Here is a 19,396-nt window from a genome sequence, read left to right on the forward strand (position 1 = left end):
GTTGCCGAAGATGAAAGGAATAAGGTAAGTTCGAAAATATAGTTGCTTGAACTGTTTGCCCTGTATAATGAGATAAATCAGATGTTGTTCATTTTCTATGGAAACAAGAAAAGGAAAGATCGGTAAGACATCTGTGTATATTTATTTTCTGGAATGAAAACAAAATTCCAGTTTCAACAGGCCTTGGCTTAGTTTAAGTGGTAAAATGTATCGCAGAATTACTTTTAACATTTAAATAGAGGCACCATATTTAGTATGCCTTTAAAGCATGATGCACAACAAAATGTATAATACAATTATGATTTAATAATTACTTTCTGTTTTAAAATTAGTCCAGAAGAAAAATATAGGAATAATATTATTTGCAGTTTACATCCTACTCCTTCCTTATCGTCATCTATAAGTCTATACAACAAAATGAGATGCAAGAAACTCCAGATACACGATTCATAATAGGTAAGAAAGATGCCTGCAATTTTGACTTCGCACGATTTTTAAAAATCTGTTTTCATTATCTTTCATCTGAATGAGTCTGCTTAAGATTGGTTGAAAATTATTTAACATATCGAAGCTACGGGAAGAGCTACGAATGTGAAATTTGAAAGAAGAAAAACAAAAGAAAGATAACATGTACTCTGCACTTCGCAGTAAAATCTAACATCTATCAATATAATCTTCATAGAAACCGACGTAAAGGTCTTCGACGATTGATAATATACAGGTCATGAGTTTTCCTTCCAATTAATACGAAGTAGAATGGTTTACTACAGTGATGTGGAAACATGCATATATATGAGAGATAAATGCAATATAAATTATAATCATCATAGAGATGTCCTATGAGACCGACAAGTCAATGTGGTCAACAATTATTCAGTAATATGCAGGGTAGCAGAAGTAGACTTAGAGTGGTATGCTCCGACACTATCACACCTGACTAAGATGACAAGCAACCCTATATGTATTGAAAATAATGCAGTATATGACAGCCGGTACCATATTTTCACCATTGACTGCGTTTGCGCAAAATCACCACTGATATGTCTATATATCTCAGCTGTCTCCTTCCCTAATTATTGCTTACTCTAAAGTTGAAATTAACATTTTTAAAGCTTTGTTTACTTAACTCATCCTTTGGTCAATTCAATCTTGATAAACAAATGAAAAAGAGAAACGTATCTGAATAAAACACTTATTCGACATCATCATTAAATAATTGGTCTTTAGATGCTGGGGAGAGACAAAGAGGACAAATAAAACATTTAAACTTTCTTCTATGTTGGATTACAAATCAGCAATTACATATTTTACCAACACCCCGAGCATACCGACATAACACCATTACTACTATACGGCTCAAGGCAAAATATATAAATCATTTCTCTACAAACTACAGAGTTTATCTGAACACATTTCATTTAATATAACCTAATTTTCTTTATTCTAAATAATGACACCAAAAAATCTTTTTAAAGTATCTGAAAAAGGATCTGAAAAGTATTTATGTATCAGTCATATATAACATCAAACCAGTAAAAGAAGATAATGCACGGAAGTGTGAGAATGGTTAACTCAACATTAAACCTCAATATTAATGAATAAATCCAAAGGTAGCTAGGCAAAAGGGTATATGTAAATGACGTCGATTCTCATGAGCAGTCAGATACTGTTGGCATTCAGCCTAAAGGATAAGGGCTATCATGTGGATGGAAATTTGTGCCCAGAACGAGCAGTGGCAGATGCATTGCAATAGCTAATCCAGTGATATATTAACACTTGCTATAGATTCACAGATATAACCCAATTTGAAGCAGTCAAAAAAAAAAAAAAAACAAACATATACAGTCTGTATCAATTTGTGTTTTACGCAGCATCCTTTACCTGTGGAAATACATACTATAAGATAAGTCAGATGAAAATGTTCCAAATCAGACAGGTAATATTAGGTGAACACGTTGTGTATATCTGGGACGTAATAGGATTGAATATTGAGGGAACATATTACGTGACTGAGTAGTGGACAAGTATACAACTATGAAACGAATAAACGGTATATGTTGCTGACAAGGAGTTGGATGCCATCTGAAAACATTATTTTATATTGGAATAAAAAATAATATATTAAAGAAGAGATTTTATAAAATTTTGTAAATTATATTAATCCGTTAAAACAACGTATTAAAGATTGCGAGTACAACAATAAAATTTCGATGATGCATACAATTTTCAGCTATCGCCAATAGCGAAATAACGATAATTCTGCTAACACGTTGATAAATTGGAAAAGGACGTAATGAATACTGTTCTAAAGAGACTAACATCTTTGTAGTTTATTTCTTTAACAAATCTGAACAGACCCAAAACAATGGAACCATGAATGACTTCAAACCTGGCGTGTTGTGTATAGCACAATGTTTAGGTACCAAATACACCATCAGAGTCGTGTATTACAAAATGCATGCAGAGAATAAATAGGTAATATTGCACGTTATAAATGCAAGAAAGCAATTCAATCAACCATATTCAATGGATCAACACAAAACGTAATTGCTTTGTACTAGATAAAAATATTCCCAAACTGTAATCCGAATGTTTTGACAGTGTAATGATAGATGATAGATCGAACGTCTTAGAGCGGAACAAACAGATAAAATGGACAATAATATGTAAGTGACTGGGAGTCAGGTGGTATTCTATATTTATTTCCTTACAATATAGACTATAAGTTTTGCGCTTGTTTTGTGCTTATTATCATTTCATGATCTCCATTTTATGAATTCATCATTCAATATACCTTGCTCTGGTATCGTTCTCTCACAAAAGGTAAGAAAATGACAAAAAGACACCGGTTGAAAGGATCGAACTAAAATGGTTAATTCATTTTCACCTCTACATCAAGCGCTATATAAAGGATCCGGTTACAATAAAAACATCCGGCCGAAAAAAATAGATTTCCTTTTACAAATTTTATGATGGCTTAATATTACTGGACGTGTTTGTAATAATATATTTAATAATATATTCCTGTATCAGGTCACGTTGGTCAACAGCCAATGCGGCTTGCTCTTCAATGTGATGAACTATAAAGAAACGTTTTATCAACAAAAACACAAGCACTCTTTACAAATGGCAATAAAAATAAATTCAGATTTAACCGGTTCTTCAAGTGAATGGTATTCGTACGTAAGGAGTAAGGTTCTTTAAAGCCTCCATTGCAAAATTAATATTGGGTAGTGATTCTTGCTTTTTTTTTTTTGTTGTTTTTTTTTTGTTTTCTGTTGTTTTTTTTGTTTTTTTTTTGGGGGGGGGGTGCATTTTCTGTTGTTGTTTCTTTTACCATTAATTATGGTAAAGCTCAATGCATTCCCTATAAGCAATGTATCAGTTAATATAAAACTCTTCACAAAACTTTTTGTTTGTTTTATTTTTCATTTTCATACCGCAACTTTGAATGGACAAGTAAAACTTATATGAAGGTTCTTGACTGACCAAAGTTAAAATAATTTCAACTAATCTGCATTGAAGTTTCCAACATTAAAACATTCCTCAACCAATGTTTAAGTAAACTGCAAGTCCATCTGACAGACAATATATCTCTGCTTAATCCTCATAGCGATACAATTTGGAAACTCGAAACTAGGTTGTTTAGCAAGATTCAAATGGCGCTATGCAGCCAAATATTAGCTTCATTTTCTCTTCAAAGTCACACACAACACACGCACAAATACACGCACAGAGATTATCTTTCCACTGTTAATATAACCGCTGTTTATTAGTTATAGATTTGTCTCGCTTTCATGCACAAAAATCACGCTTAATGATGAACAAGTCAAGCCTCTGCCTCACATGTATATCGCAAAATCTAATTTCCTACCACCTAAGGTAATTCAGGTGAGTTACACGGAAGTAATTATCAATTGGCAGTTAAAATCATACATACATACATGCATACATACATACATACATACATACATACATACATACATACATACGTAGGTATGTACGTACGTACGTCCGTCCGTTCGTACATACATACATACATACATACATGCATACATACTCAGGATTTTCCGAATGATCTTGAACACGAGCCGTCTATCGGTTGTTTACACAGGTAAATATGTAAAGCCGTATCCAGAGAGGATGCAAATCTGTCAGATCAAAATTACCTAAAAGATGTCAGAATTTTGGGTAATTATACATTGAAAAGCAATGAACATCATTTCTTTGTAAACTACATGCGATTATACTGTTCATCGTATAAAAAGCTCGATTAAGAAATATACTCAGTGTATTGTCTGCAGTTTGATGATTATAGGTCATATACAGGACTTAGAGTACATTTAATTCCAAGGCTGCGCTTGGAATTGCATTCCAGAGTAGCCAATATGGACCTAAACTGATTAAATGTTGCTTATGATCCTACTTATTCTACATACATATGAAAGCAATAATAGTTTAAAAAATTGAAAATCAGTCATATGTCAGTAATAATAATAATACATTCATTTACATAGATTTATTTGTCCACATTGCCCTTAAAATTCAGGCAATTACGTGACATTAGTGTATTCAAATCGATGTTTTACAAGATTCAAATGGCGCTATGCAGCCAAATATTAGCTTCATTTTCTCTTCAAAGTCACACACAACACACGCACAAATACACGCACAGAGATTATCTTTCCACTGTTAATATAACCGCTGTTTATTAGTTATAGATTTGTCTCGATTTCAAGCACAAAAAATCACGCTTAATGATGAACAAGGCTAGCCTCTGCCTCACATGTATATCGCAAAATCTAATTTTCTACCACCTAAGGTAATTCAGGTGAGTTACACGGAAGTAATTATCAATTGGCAGTTAAAATCATACATACATACATACATGCATACATACATACATCCATACATACATACGTACGTACGTACATACGTCCTTCCGTCCGTCCGTACATACATGCATGCATACATACATACATACATACATACATACATACACAGGATTTTCTGAATGATCTTGAACACGTGCCGTCTATCTGTTAAACTGACTAAATGTTGCTTATGATCCTACTTATTCTACGTACATATGAAAACAATAATAGTTAAAACAGTTGAAAATCAGTCATATGTCAGTAATAATAATAATACATTCATTTACATAGATTTATTTGTCCACATTCCACTTAAAATTCAGACAATTACGTGACATTAGTCTATTCAAATTGATGATTGGATCTTTTAGTTTTGTGGAACTATTCAATCAGTGCAAGCGTTGACATTCCATCTTATCGGAACGTTGAAACAAAGAGGCTCACAATATTTGCTTTGCTTATTCTGTTGTTTTTTTTTTTAAAGACTATTTCTCTCAGGTGATAACAACGGCGATTTATTGTCTTCCTTCCAAACCTATTTCATTCCTCCAGGTCTCATTTCTTTGCATAATTTGTTGATAGTAACTGCAACGATAAAACTGGATTTAAATAAGCTGTATTCTATACTTTACGTTTTGTACTAATTCAACCGTTTTCAGGATTAAATTTCTACAACGGACTTAGATTTATTTGGTAAGTTTCCAATTTTGGCTAAAATTACGTTGTTATAATTTAACCGACACATCGATTGGATTCCACAGCAGACGCCTCGCGGAAGACTTGATCTAGTAACATTTACAGTTAGTAATGGCAAATAACAGAACCCCTTAAACATAAGCTTTGCAAAGTAGATATAGGCATGGTGCCATATAAATACTTAATAACATTGCGACGGAAAGAAAACTAAAACTAGTTGTGTATGTATGTATCTATGTAGTGACGATAGGCTACTCAACTCCTACGTGATACTCAGTGTTTTTTGTTATTTTGTTACTTCCGTAAAATGTGAATGACATATTTAAATTCACCTGCTTAATAACCAAGGTTATCAGATTTCCTCTTTCATTCCATTTTTACATTAAACATGTTTTATCCCGATTTCATACGAGCGATTTAAGGATGAGCAAAATTAAAATCATACAAATCAGACAAAATTCTGGACACATACATGTATATTTGTTTCCGTAATAATATTTAAACATTTCATTACAATATATTTTAGATTCCGTTTTAAAACTATTTAGTTAAGCTAGGAACAACTCGATAACTGCCTGCGTTCATTGCTTGACAAGCATGCACCAGCTACCAAGTGCAGAGTATCAATTCAAAAGTGTTCTCCATGGCATAGCAGTGTTAGGGACCAGCTTCGCACTGCTAAAAGAGACCGCCGTAAAGCTGAGAGGCTTTGGCGTTCCGCCAGACTCACTATTATAAACAAATGTATGAAGCCGCTAAGAAGAATGTCACAAATATAGTCCATGCAGCGAAATCAGCCCACTACACTACTAACATCACAGAAAGTTCCAGCTGCAAAGAGCTCTTCGAGATTAATAACAAGCTAATGTCAAGGAACAAATCTACACCACTTCCAACTACTTTCTCTCCAGTCGACCTTCCGGACATGTTTGCAAATGTCTTCAGTGACAAAGTACAAACCATTAGAGATAAGCTTGACACCACAATTTCAATTGACTCGTCGTCACCATGCAATTGGGATACAGAATTTGAGCGACAACCATTAGCAGCATTTGAACCTGTCTCTATGGATTTCGTACGTACAATCCTGATGAAGAGTGCACCAAAGTCATATGAACTAGATCCAATTCCAACATCTCTGCAGCTTGAGTGCTTAGATCCAGTATTGCCTTCACTAACTGATGTTATTAATACCTCTCTCTCATCCGGGGAATTCCCATCATTTTTCAAAACTGCCATTGTAAAGCCTTTGCTGAAGAAACCAACACTAGACCATAACGATTTAAAGAACTACCTCCCAGTTTCTAATCTCCCATTCATATAAAAAATCTTAGGAAAGGTTGTTCTATCCCAGCTTGTATCTCATCAAAATTCAAACAGTCTTTTTAGCAATGTACAATCTGCATATCGCCTTGCCACAGTACTGAAACTACTCTTCTAAAAATAGTTAATAACATTCTTTCTGCGTAGGATTGCGAAAAGATTACAGTCCTCACCCTCCATGACTTGTCTGCAACATTTGACACAATAGACCATGATATATTACTTCACCGTCTCCAGCATGTATTTGTCATACATGATACAGCCTTACTGTGGTTCAAGTCCTACTTGGTCAACAGGACACAAATTGTATCTGTAAATGGAATACACTCCTACCCAGTTGATCTATGTTGTGGTGTTCCACAAGGGTCTGTTCTTGGACCTGTTCTCTTCATTCTGTACACTCAGTCGCTCTCAAGTGTCATAGATCATCATCCAGTGTCTCACCAATTGTACGCTGATGACACCCAAAGATACAAATCTAGCCACCCAACTGAAGTTGATGCTACCATCCAATGTGTAGAGAGGCGCATTTCTGATGTGAAATCATGGATGACATGTAACAAGCTGCAGATGAATGATGATAAAACTGGGGCCATTCTGATTACAACGCAAAGACTTTCTCATTCACATCCTTTACCTCAAACAATAAATATCAGCAACACCAACATTAAATTCACACAATCAGTACGACACCTATGTGTTACTCTGGACAGTCCTCTCACATTGCACCAAAATGACATGAACATATGCAAGGCTGCATATCTTGAGCTGAGACGCATCAGCTCCATTCGCAAATATCATTCAGTTGATGCCACTAAAACACTTGTGTGTTTATTAATACTTTCAAGGCTGGACTATTGTAACTCAGTTCTGTATGGTTCATCTCAATATCTGCTCCAGAAACATCAAAAAGTTCAAAAGACAGCTGCTCGGATCATACTTAGAGTACCACGATCAGACCACAGCTCCCCCTTGCTCTGTACCCTACACTGGCTATCCATTCGATCTAGAATCAAACACAAAATTTGTTCTCTGTGCTACGTTTCACTGTCGGACTCTAATCCAACATACCTATCCGACCTCACCCATGTGTACACACCAGCAAGATATTTATGCTCCTCTTCTGACAAACGTATACTCATTATTCCCACTATGAATACAAAGTCATATGGACAGCGTTCTTTTGCATACCAGGGCCCAGCAACGTAGAATGAATTGCCCACTGAACTTAGACACAAAGACAGTGATCACATTCTAGAGGGCTCTCAAAACTCATTTATTTCGACTGCAAGAACAAACTTAAGGACTGAATAAGTTTCCTACCTTAAATATTCTCAGCATATTTTTTGATGTTTTCTAATTTCATGCTGTTTTCGTAATCATATTATTATGGGTTTTTTATCTTATAGGTGTTGTCTAATGTTGTAAAGAGCTTAGAGATTCTAAAGATTAGGCGCTATACAAAGTCATCATCATTATTATTATTATTATTATTATTATTATTTTTCTAAAGAAATTTTGGAAAAGTTAGGTATCGGGTATATTCTCTATTTCTCTGCCAACAAACTTTAACTTTTTTAATTGAAATAATAGGGCAATACTCAATTTGCATAAGGTAATGTTTATCAACAATGACAATTTAATAATAAACACCGTGGATTAATTTAAATATAAAACACTATTCATTGTTTAAATATCAAACACTGTGTATCTATTTAGATGTCTGCAAACAAGTATTGAAAATAAAGACGAAACAAAATTGTTTCATATTGATACATATTTCTCTCTCGCTCTCTCTCTGATTTGCTCCTAATGTTTTGCATGTTAGGACTTAATTTAAAAAATAAACAAACGTTGAAGGTCTTCATTTTAGAAACTTTCGACAATTCATCGCTTGGTTTCAGCAAAATGACATTATAGGCAAGATTGACACCAGTCATTTTAACGTTAGAAAGGAGCATATAGAACAGTGAGGGGGCCTGTGTGTGCATGTAGGAGAAATGTCTCCCTCCCCTATCTCAATATCTCTAAGTTTCGAAGTTTTTAACACCTGTGGTTGTTGCATTCACGCATTGGTGTTGCTTTTAAGACATGCGGTTGCTGTATATATATATATATATATATATATATATATATATATATATATATATATATATATATATATATATATATATATATTTGCACGTTACAACCATTTGCCTTTGGACTAAGCTACACATCTTTCTTAGCGCATGCTCACTGTCACCTATGTTTAAGTAGCATGTTTTTGTGAGTCGTACATAAATTAATCAGCAGACAGCTTTGTATGAGTTAAAAAGACATTCCTAGTGTGGTTATGGTTTCTTTATTCTAAATAATATTTGTTCGTTTGCATGAAGGCACACACTGTTATTCATCCAACGGTAGAGACGTCAACAGCTGTAAATAAATCTGAGACACGCGACTTTCATTCGTCACGTATCATACAGACGAAGGTACATCGGATTTAAAGTAATTCAGCAGTACAATGATACAAATTCAAAACTATGTCTTATTTACCCATGGGCAAGCATAAAGAAATATAATTGGTACCTTGACTGAGGCAATAAACTTTAGGCTTAGGTATCGACTTTGTTTTTATATTATGACTGAGAGAAAAGAATACTTATTTTATAAACATCTTCATAGGCTTCTTCGTTATTCGATCAACTCATTATTCACATTTTCATTTGCGAACTCTTTACGATAATGATACCCGGAAAACAAGAATCTTATAGAAGGTCGGTTTATAAAAGTATATGCTAAAACCGTTTACTTCTTTGATCTTTTCTCACCGTGAAGTTGTTAACATCTGCAACGAACGGAATGTGGTTATTATTTCCAAACAAACTCGTTTTTCTGGAATGATACAACCAATCAGTTTACCAAAGTAAAGTGATTCGTTAAATTTCAGCGTAACGATCATTTTGTTAATGTGTCCATGAATGAATTTGTCTCCGCTACCTTCAAAATTTAGACTACCAAGTTAATTTTTATACTATTTATATAGCGCAAATTATTTCAAATAAAATTATTTCGTCTCTTTTGTCCACTATTTTCCAGCAATATAACTACTGTGAAATTCATTGTTTATATAGGTCCTTCAGCCTCTTGTCAAAGTTTGTCCACATATAGCATAAAGGTGGTTCACTTTTATATAATGTCAATTTTTACATATGAGTAATATGACAAGAGTGATGCTTCATTTGCTCCAGGCTGCCAACCACTAAAAGTTGTATTATATCCTTTCCATTTTAAATTTCTGTCCTCTATTTTTTGTGTCTTTGTTTTTGAACAATCTTGAAGACGTTATCTTGTTTGCCATGTTGAGACAACTCTACCGTGTAAAATAGTATCTCGATATGCTCTAAAAATAACCAAACAGGTGCGTATCCAAAAATAATGTTCGGAGATGGGGAGGCGCGTAAGAAGGCAGGTGGTCTTTGGGATGGATCCTGCTTAACAATGGGTTTGATCAGCTTATTCAAGATCACTCATACTTACGGTAGATGTGTTAACTATGGTTTGAATAAATGACAAAGAAAATTTCGGAATTCGCAACTCCAGCCGTAATTGACTGTTATGACGTCGGAGTTGAAAGGTTCGTCTTCTACTTTACATCTTTAAATGAACATGGTCCAGATAAATTTGACGCTTACATCGATTGCGTCATCATTTACAACGACACCTGCAAATATCACCTTGAAACGAGTCGGTAATTCTTTGATGAAATCAGTGATGCAAATTTAACCATTAATTTAAGTAAATGTAAGTTTCGCATGCTCAAGAAACAACAATCAGCTTTTTAGAAAACACAATAATGTCTAACCTTTATTAAGATCCACACCAGAGTGTCCCGCACCATCTACTTGTGCAAATCTGAAACAGTAATCAATTCTAGACCCTTTGCATCACGACGATGGATTTTATCGATCTGATCCACAATATTTGCCCTTGGGGACCCAGGAAAATATACTCATCAAGATTGTCTATAACACAATTAGTAACGGAAGTTTTGTTGATACCTTCCCATTTTAGAATCTGATGTACTTTCTTACTCAAAAATAAAACGAATCAGTATGTTGCGTATAAAAATGATTTCATAGTGTTGAAACCTTCAGCTCATGCAAACTGATATTATTGAATATCGCTGTAATTCATGTCAAATGAAGAAAAGAGAAGAGAAGCAGCCAACCTATGTTCATCCGATCACAGCAATTCATCACGTTCCGTACCAAACTGACCAATGATTTTTATTTATAGTCTTAGAATCGTTGGGTATGCGATAGGTTAGAAAGTAAACAGATTTTTATTGGCAATTTTCCATGCAGACATGGCAACGCCTAGTGAGTCTAAAGTAGGTCAAAGGCTTAAATACATTCCACTCGTCACTATCACGCATATCAGGAAGTACTACATATTTATTGGAATGAAATCGCTAATGATGTGTATACATTAGAGTCACCTTTTCGAAAATGGAACAATCCATACTTATTTCCTTCATATGCTTATATATATATATATATATATATATATATATATATATATATATATATATATATATATATATATATATATATATATATATCTGTGTGTGTGTGTGTGTGTGTGTGTGTGTAGATAGATAAATATGTAGAGAAAGACAGAAAGAGAAAAAGGGAGGATGGGAGGGCAGGAAGAAAAAACTAGCCGGAGTTAAGGATGGAGAATGAAAAAAAAGACGGAGAGAACAAATATGAGAATGCATGTGTGCATGTAAGTATGTTGCCTTAATATATTTGTTTTCTAAATGCTGCTTTCGGTTGAAATGAAAGCCGAGATGCTTTTCCTTTTTCTAACAAAAGTAAAACTATGATTACTTTTTAGTAGCATTGATTGGCTGTCATACGCAAAAGTACATTGTCCGTATGACTTCGTTGATAACAGTGGGATCTAAGAGAATACAAGTATCGGAATAGAAGCATAAGTGTTTAGGTGTAGTATATACATGGATAAGGTCAGGCACGTATATTGGCCTATAGCCAATCAACCTAATTCACTGATTTTATGACTGAATCTGGATAGAACTGTTAGCTAGTAGAGGTTACAGAGCACGGAAGTGTGCTCAGCTCTTCGCATTCTATGGATAATCTGGGATGCAGTGTTTTGAACTTTCTGAAAGTTCTATAGTATATACTGAGACAAACTAAACAGAAGTGAATTACCATAGACCAGTCTTAAAAGAACTAAGAAGAACATATGTGATCAGTTGCAACAATGGAAATAAAATTGCGAATGGAGGTGATGAGTCTCAGATCAAGATATGCCGCCTTGTATATGTCCATGACATGTTGCTGTAGTGAAAGTACTGTAGAGAGAGACACCTAGGTTTCGAACTGGTTGATTGAAGTTACTGTTGATGAACATATTTTTGAGGTAAACTATGTAATGAGAAAGTCTTTGCGTTGTGATCAGGTAGGCTTCAATGTAATCATTATTCATCTGCAATTTGTCTTTCATACGTTCCCATGAGAAATACACCTCTCTACGTCTTTGATGCTAGTCTCAACTTTAGTTGGGCAACTCGATTTGCATATCTCAGTGTGATAAGCGTAAAAATGGTAAGACACTATATGTCGATCTATGACAATTGAGATCGGCGAAGTGTATACGGTTACTTGCGAGTCAATATATACTACATTTCACATTACCGTAAGATCGAACTAAACCCATCTTTTACAAATGTTGAAAGTGACAATTGCCAAGTTTGCATGCTGAAACTTAATTGAAAACGAAACATAATATATAAATGTTGGATACGATGACAAATGTGAAGAAGAGAATAGTCTTATGATAGATGAAAATTGCAAGATGAATTAAGCAGCAAGGAATACAAAATCAAGTACAATCTTAAACTATTCTAAATCTTGAACACTTTATTTGCAAAGAAACAGTTCATCAATAAAACGACAGCATCTGCATGGTTTTGGTTTCTTTATTCTAAATCATATCTGTTCAGCTGCATGCAGGTATGCAAGTTTATTCATCTTACATGGAGATGTCAGACATTGTACGTAAATCTAAGGCAAGAAGATTTCACGACCGTAATTAACTCTGGTCAACAAAAATCTAATAAAAGGAAAAATTGCATTTCTTGTATATGTAGATCAATGACTGAATTGTATGTATGTATGTATGTATGTATGTATGTATGTATGTATGTATGTATGCATGCATGCATGCATGCATGCGTGTGTGTGTGTGTGTGTGTGTGTGTGTGTGTATGTATGTCTGACTGACTGACTGACTGAAATGCTACTTGAGGAACGAAACGTTTTCTTTGAGAGAGTGATTGACTCTTTAGAGGTGAGAGACGGGGTTAACTTATTCAATCAAGAAGACGATATATTGTTGGAGACACTTCTTCGAAGCAGGGTTGACTGCATGTTGTCTATTGACGATGATGTGTGGGATAGACTCAGGGTGGTGACGGCGAACAGCATAGCTTCATTCTACAATAAAATGTATGCCCTACTATCAACCAGAGTGTCCAAACATAACAGCAATAATAAGTAGTAAATTATCATTAAAAATATTAAAGACCAACGTCTTCTTGTATATGTATGTGTATATGTATATTTGTGAGTGTTTTTGCGTTTACGTATTTGTTTATGTATTTGGTTATGCATATTTCCTAGAAATTTCTGTATGGCTTTTTGTATTTATATATCTCATCTTGTAAATGCAACAATTGACGATGTATTTCTCTTGCTTGTCTTCTCGTCTATGCTGTGTCTCATACTCTTATGATATGTATAATCCGTAGCTTCTTAACCTGACATATTCTTTGTTGAAGAGGTAACGAAGTCCTTTAGACAGTCAGTCATAGATAAATGCATCACGCACGCATACGCGCAAACAAGTATATATATGCATAAATACATGTGGCATATCATTTGTATCGTTTATATATAAAAACTGTTTATCAGCCAATGGGTTTACTTTATAAATCTTTCTATCAGGCATAACGCCTTGTCTCAGCAAGCAATTGGAAACACTAGGCGATCCTGGAGGAGATTTTAGTGGCATAATCAAGGTTTCTACAAGTTTGCGAATGTTAGAAAGTAAATAATAGTAACTTGGTGCTCAATTATTTTAAAACAATTAATCTACTTTCCTTTTGTCCAAAAACCATCTTCACGTACTTGCCCATGTTCATGCCAAAGGTCCAATGTTATATCACTATAAATTATTTTTCAAAAGAGAGGATAATGTACAAAATTAATTGCTTATCGTTCCGCTTCAAAAACGTACACATCGTGGTCCATGACATCATAGGCTGACTGATTTATTTTTAAAGTTTGATTCGTTAGTGTTGCTTATTCAGTTTCGTAGTTTCCGAAAAGGCGGAATGCAGTTGTTATCAACAAACACTGGTCAAAATCAGTTTTCCCGGTTTCTTTCTCCACCATTAATACTGGCCGCCATATATAGCCTATCGTGTGCTTAAAAATGGCGTTAAACCCCACAAGAATAACAACAACCAAGTGGCATTGTCCTTGTCGTCTTAAGTGTTAAGTGCGAATTATTAATCGCCACTACGTTAATTTAGACAGGGGTCATTATTTACATTTTTGCTGTGGTTTAATGTGCGTCCTCAATGTTGTGTTGTTGCTTGCTCTAATTCTAGTAATTGGATGGATAGGTCCAGTAATGTCGCCATTCAGTTGAAATGGGTGCTTGGGTGCATACATATGATTTGTCATATCTCTGAGACTTAGAAGTACTATGCGTCGGTTCTGTCAACGGAAACGCGCAAGGGGAGGTAACAACAACAGACGGACTAGCTTTCGGAGAGGAGTTCCTTATACATTTACTTCTTGCCGAGTAGTAAGAAAATGATTCCTTAGTAACATACCTCGCCAAGGAAAATGCAGATGGGTCGGTAAATGAAACGTGGTTGGACATTATAGGCGGTGGCTAGTAAGTCTGGTAAAATATCTTTCTATCGGTGTTTGCATGGCCGTTTGAGGAGGAGAGAACGCTGCGTCTGTTCCCGAGTACATTATGTTCAGATGTATGTATGTATGTATGTATGTATGTATGTATGTATGTATGCATGTATGTATGTCATTGTCTGTACACACACACACACACACACACACACGAGCACGTAACCAGCATTAGGGCTACATAAGTTACAGAGCAGCATTATGGTGACAGAATGACATTATGTTGTGTTATGAAACAGTAGCACATATTTGTATATCAATTCATCAAAATAAATTATAAATCCTATTATCATGCTTCAATATTCATGTTCAAAACAACAAAATTTATTTTTGAACATAAACACACATTTGTCTCCTTATTACTGCGTCGCCTTAATGCCTACACATAACTGTGATAGTAAAAACATCCTTATGGCGACAGCCTCTTCACACACATATTCTGTCTATCCCAGCATTAAGGCGGCAGTGTTTATAATGTCCCTATCGCCATACCAAGCACAAGAAATTAGAATTATATTTTAGGATGATCAGAATCTTAAAGATATGCATTTTAAAACTATTACGTATGTGCATCCATATCCTTAAGGCGACATAATCTTCACACACATATTTTGTCTAACCCAGCATTAAGGCAACAGTGTTTCTAAGGGACCTATTGCCATACCAAACAAAACAAAGAAATAAAATTATATTTGTAAGGTGATCAAAATCATAAATATATTCCTTTTAAAACTGTATTACAACGTCTGCTTATGCATTTGCAAAAATTTTTATGTTTAACTTTTTGAAATGTTGTTGTTTTGCCCCCGCCCTTGCCGAAAAATAAGAAAAGGCTTTTATATGTATGTGTGAGGTGCCTAGGCGGGTTCCTCTATCTAATGGGGGTTGTTCATCCGACTAAATACCATTGCCTATGGCGGATTCCCTCCCCCTGTTGTTTATGTGATTGCTTATGTCTTATGTCCCCTGGTTTTATACTTGTTGTTTTTTTAACAAATAGGAACATTTTCGTTATTGTGGTTATTTTTGGTTCTTTGCTGCTTTTAAATTTCTTTAAGAATGAGAGACGTTTATGTATTGTATCAAAAGGTACAAGATACAAACGAAAATCTAAACTGAATGTTTCTGTTTTCATGTTGTAAGTTTCTCGCTCATTCTTTTAATATTATTCGAGGGCACTTTGCCTAGCCTGATATAAAGGGCTACACTACCTTTATTTGATAATCATGCTGCTTCTTATTTTGGGGCATAGTCTGTGGTGCCCCGAGTTTTCCTAAAGCTGGAAAAGATGTTAATTAAGAAAATCAAAACGAAAAGTAAAAAAAATGTGATAAACTTGTCCATGTGCGTCTGTATGTTTATTTGTGTGTGTGTGTTTGTTATTGTGAGGGAAACCATGCTGTTAGTGTTGTGTTCGTGTATCCCTTATGTTTTTGTGTATATGTCCATGTGATGTGTCCGGGTTTTCATGAACTACCCCACAGCCCTGTTCACTTTGTGCTATCTACGCTCATTCCTTCCTCCGGTACACTGGTTCCCTGTTCCCTGTCTGAAGGGCCTGGTGTACCTATCTAAAGAGATTGTTAATGTTATGTTAGGTTGGTGGGTTTCCCTTTTTCTAATGTGTGTTTAAATGCTAGATTATGCTAATGAGCGAAAATAAAAAGAACAAATTAGGGAGATACCGTTAAAAAAGGAAAAAATAATCAAGGATTTAAAAATTCCATTCCAGCACCCCTGTGTACTTGTGACATGTGAGACAGGAGACCCAGCCCGCGCACGGGCGGGAACCGCCCCCTAAGCGGGGCGATGAACTGGGGCCGATCCCCCACAGTGGTCGTGTACAAGGGTGCAGGAAAAATGTTATTTTAGTCAAGCACTTATAGATTAATATTAACTACATGATAACATTTTAAGATTGTTTTAAAATTATGATCAGTTATATTTTGTACACTTTTTATCATATATTCCGTCTAGATAAATTAAATTATTTCTTCGGTATCTCCCTTGTTTGAAAATCTGCATTATGAAATTAATTCTTTCTACTTTATTATTCGCACATTGAGCTATTGCATGGTAGTTTGCAAAGTGTTTGCTTCTTTATCTTAGGCATTTGGGTTTTCCATTTACAATATGGTGTTTGAAAGCCACTTTGCCGGTATGCCATACACCTAAATCTAAAGATCATACTTTGAACTTGTGAGGACTTTAATTTCCGCCTGTGTCTTCCACACATTTTACCAGTTATTCTTCCTAAGTTCTAATTTACATTTGACAGTTTTCGTTGTTTTCCTCCGATCCATTTAAATGTTCTCTCTCTCTCTCTCTTTGTTCACCATAGTTCCTTTTTCTCTCTATATTTTAAATCTATTTCTTTAATATATCTATATTTCCGTGGAACTTCAAGCTTTTTATATATATATATATATATATATATATATATATATATATATATATATATATATATATATATATATATATATATTTGTGTATGTGTGTGTGTGTGTGTGTGTGTGTGTGTGTGTGTGTGTGTGTGCATTACGTGTTTAGGCTCTCATAAACAGTAACAAAAAAAAGTGAAGTCAACAAGCTTTGTATAATTTAACAAATAATTTATATCTCTACAAAAACAATGTAAAATTACAAAATAGACCTTACGGTTTTATGAATCAAATCCAAAAAGAATGAAAGAATTAAAATTTAGAAGTCCTAGTAATACAATGTTCTAGTGAAGTTGAGTACGAGTCCCGATGAAAATCCAAAATGGAAGGCGAAAACGTATACTGTAGCCAGTATAGGACTTCTATGTCAACAGTACTTTGTTGAACTACAGAATATAATATTCCGGTGTTTGAATTCCGAATAAAATTTCAATAAATGTCTTTGTCCAAGAATTATGTATGAGCACTTAAATATTCCAGGGCAAAGAATTAATTTCTTCGAATCCAAATAATTTGAATAAAAGTTAAAATTCAACTCCAACTGGTCACAGCAGAAAAAACACCTTGATATGTAAGTGTTTATAGGCCAAACTCAGAGTATTTCTCAAAACATTGGTATTAAACCTGGCCACTGCGCAAAACAGATGAACGGATTAGGGTCATGTGCTCACTTCCTAGAAGCTTTACATCAAGTACTCCAGTACAGCCTCGATTTCACTCTTTAAATCACACATTAAGAATGAACAATAAAAGAAGTTGTTTACTCCAGCTGCTACTAATTTTCAGTCAAGGTCAGGGACTAGGTCAGCATAAAGATAAAAGGTTATGTTGTTAATTTCTTGAAGATGTTGAATTCTAGTAAACAAAATTACATTATTATAACATAAAATGGAATATAAAAAATTTAAAACTAATAAACAAACAATTAAATTAAATCATATATAAATTAAATCTAATATACATAACACTTCCCCCATAAGAAAAAGAAATATTTATATGATAAGCTTTCTTTTTACCAAAGATTAATTATACATGAGGTAAAAGAAAAACATAAGAACTCTTATGAATCATACACAGTGTACATGAAATAATGCATTTCTATACACGGGAAAGTGCATATGCTATTAAATTATCTATTATTCTACATTGATGTTCCCTCTCTTTATTCTCTCTTCGCATTTGCATTTGTATCTCTCTCTCTCTGTTGCACTCTTCCTTCCTTTTGTAACATCATTGGTTTATTTTTCTACCTGCATTTGTCTTTCTTTCTCTCTTTCTTCCAATTGCATTTGTTTTTCTTTCTCTCTTTCTTGTCTCTTTATCTCCTCTTTCTTAAAATGTAACTGCGTTTGTTTTTCTTTCTCTCTTTCCTGTCTCTCTATCTCCTCTTCCTCAAATTGTAACTGCATTTGTTTTTCTTCTTTCTGAAGTTCCAGCTTTCTCAACTCCAATTATATCTCGTATTTTAATTTTAATTCCTTTACTTTTATGTCAGAGTCTGATACAGACTTATTGATCGAAACAAAATCACTTTTATTCAAATCATTCTTTTCTACCAAATACTGGACCAACATATTTTTTTTATTTCTTGCTTCGTTAAGCAAGCTTTTGCCTCAGAAAGATCATATTTTCTGGCAAGTTGAATCGATTAATCTTTTATTCAATCGATTTAATTGTTCCTGGGTGGGACTTGAAAGAACGATTTCCACTTTTTATGACATTGTAGTAAAAGCTTGCTGATTTCACTAAGGATTTCAAAATTGTAAAAATAATACTTGGCGTTTAAAAAAAATTTTAAAAAACTAGGGGAATTCAAATTTCAAACAACAACGTTTCCTGAAAGAGTTTAGCAAAAATTCACGAATCCAAGGACAAGCAACCCCAATTTTCTTTGTTACCTGTTTAGGCTCTTATAAACAGTAACAAGAAAAAAGTGAAGACAACAAGCTTTGTAAAACTTAACAAATAATTTAATTCCATAGCAAAATAGGGTAAAAATGAAAACAAAGAACATTCGGTTTTAAAAATCAAATCCAAAAATAATCCAAGAATA

The sequence above is a fragment of the Sinohyriopsis cumingii genome, chromosome 17 (assembly GCF_028554795.1).
Source record: "Sinohyriopsis cumingii isolate HCF-2022 chromosome 17, ASM2855479v2, whole genome shotgun sequence".
Taxonomy (NCBI): domain Eukaryota; kingdom Metazoa; phylum Mollusca; class Bivalvia; order Unionida; family Unionidae; genus Sinohyriopsis; species Sinohyriopsis cumingii.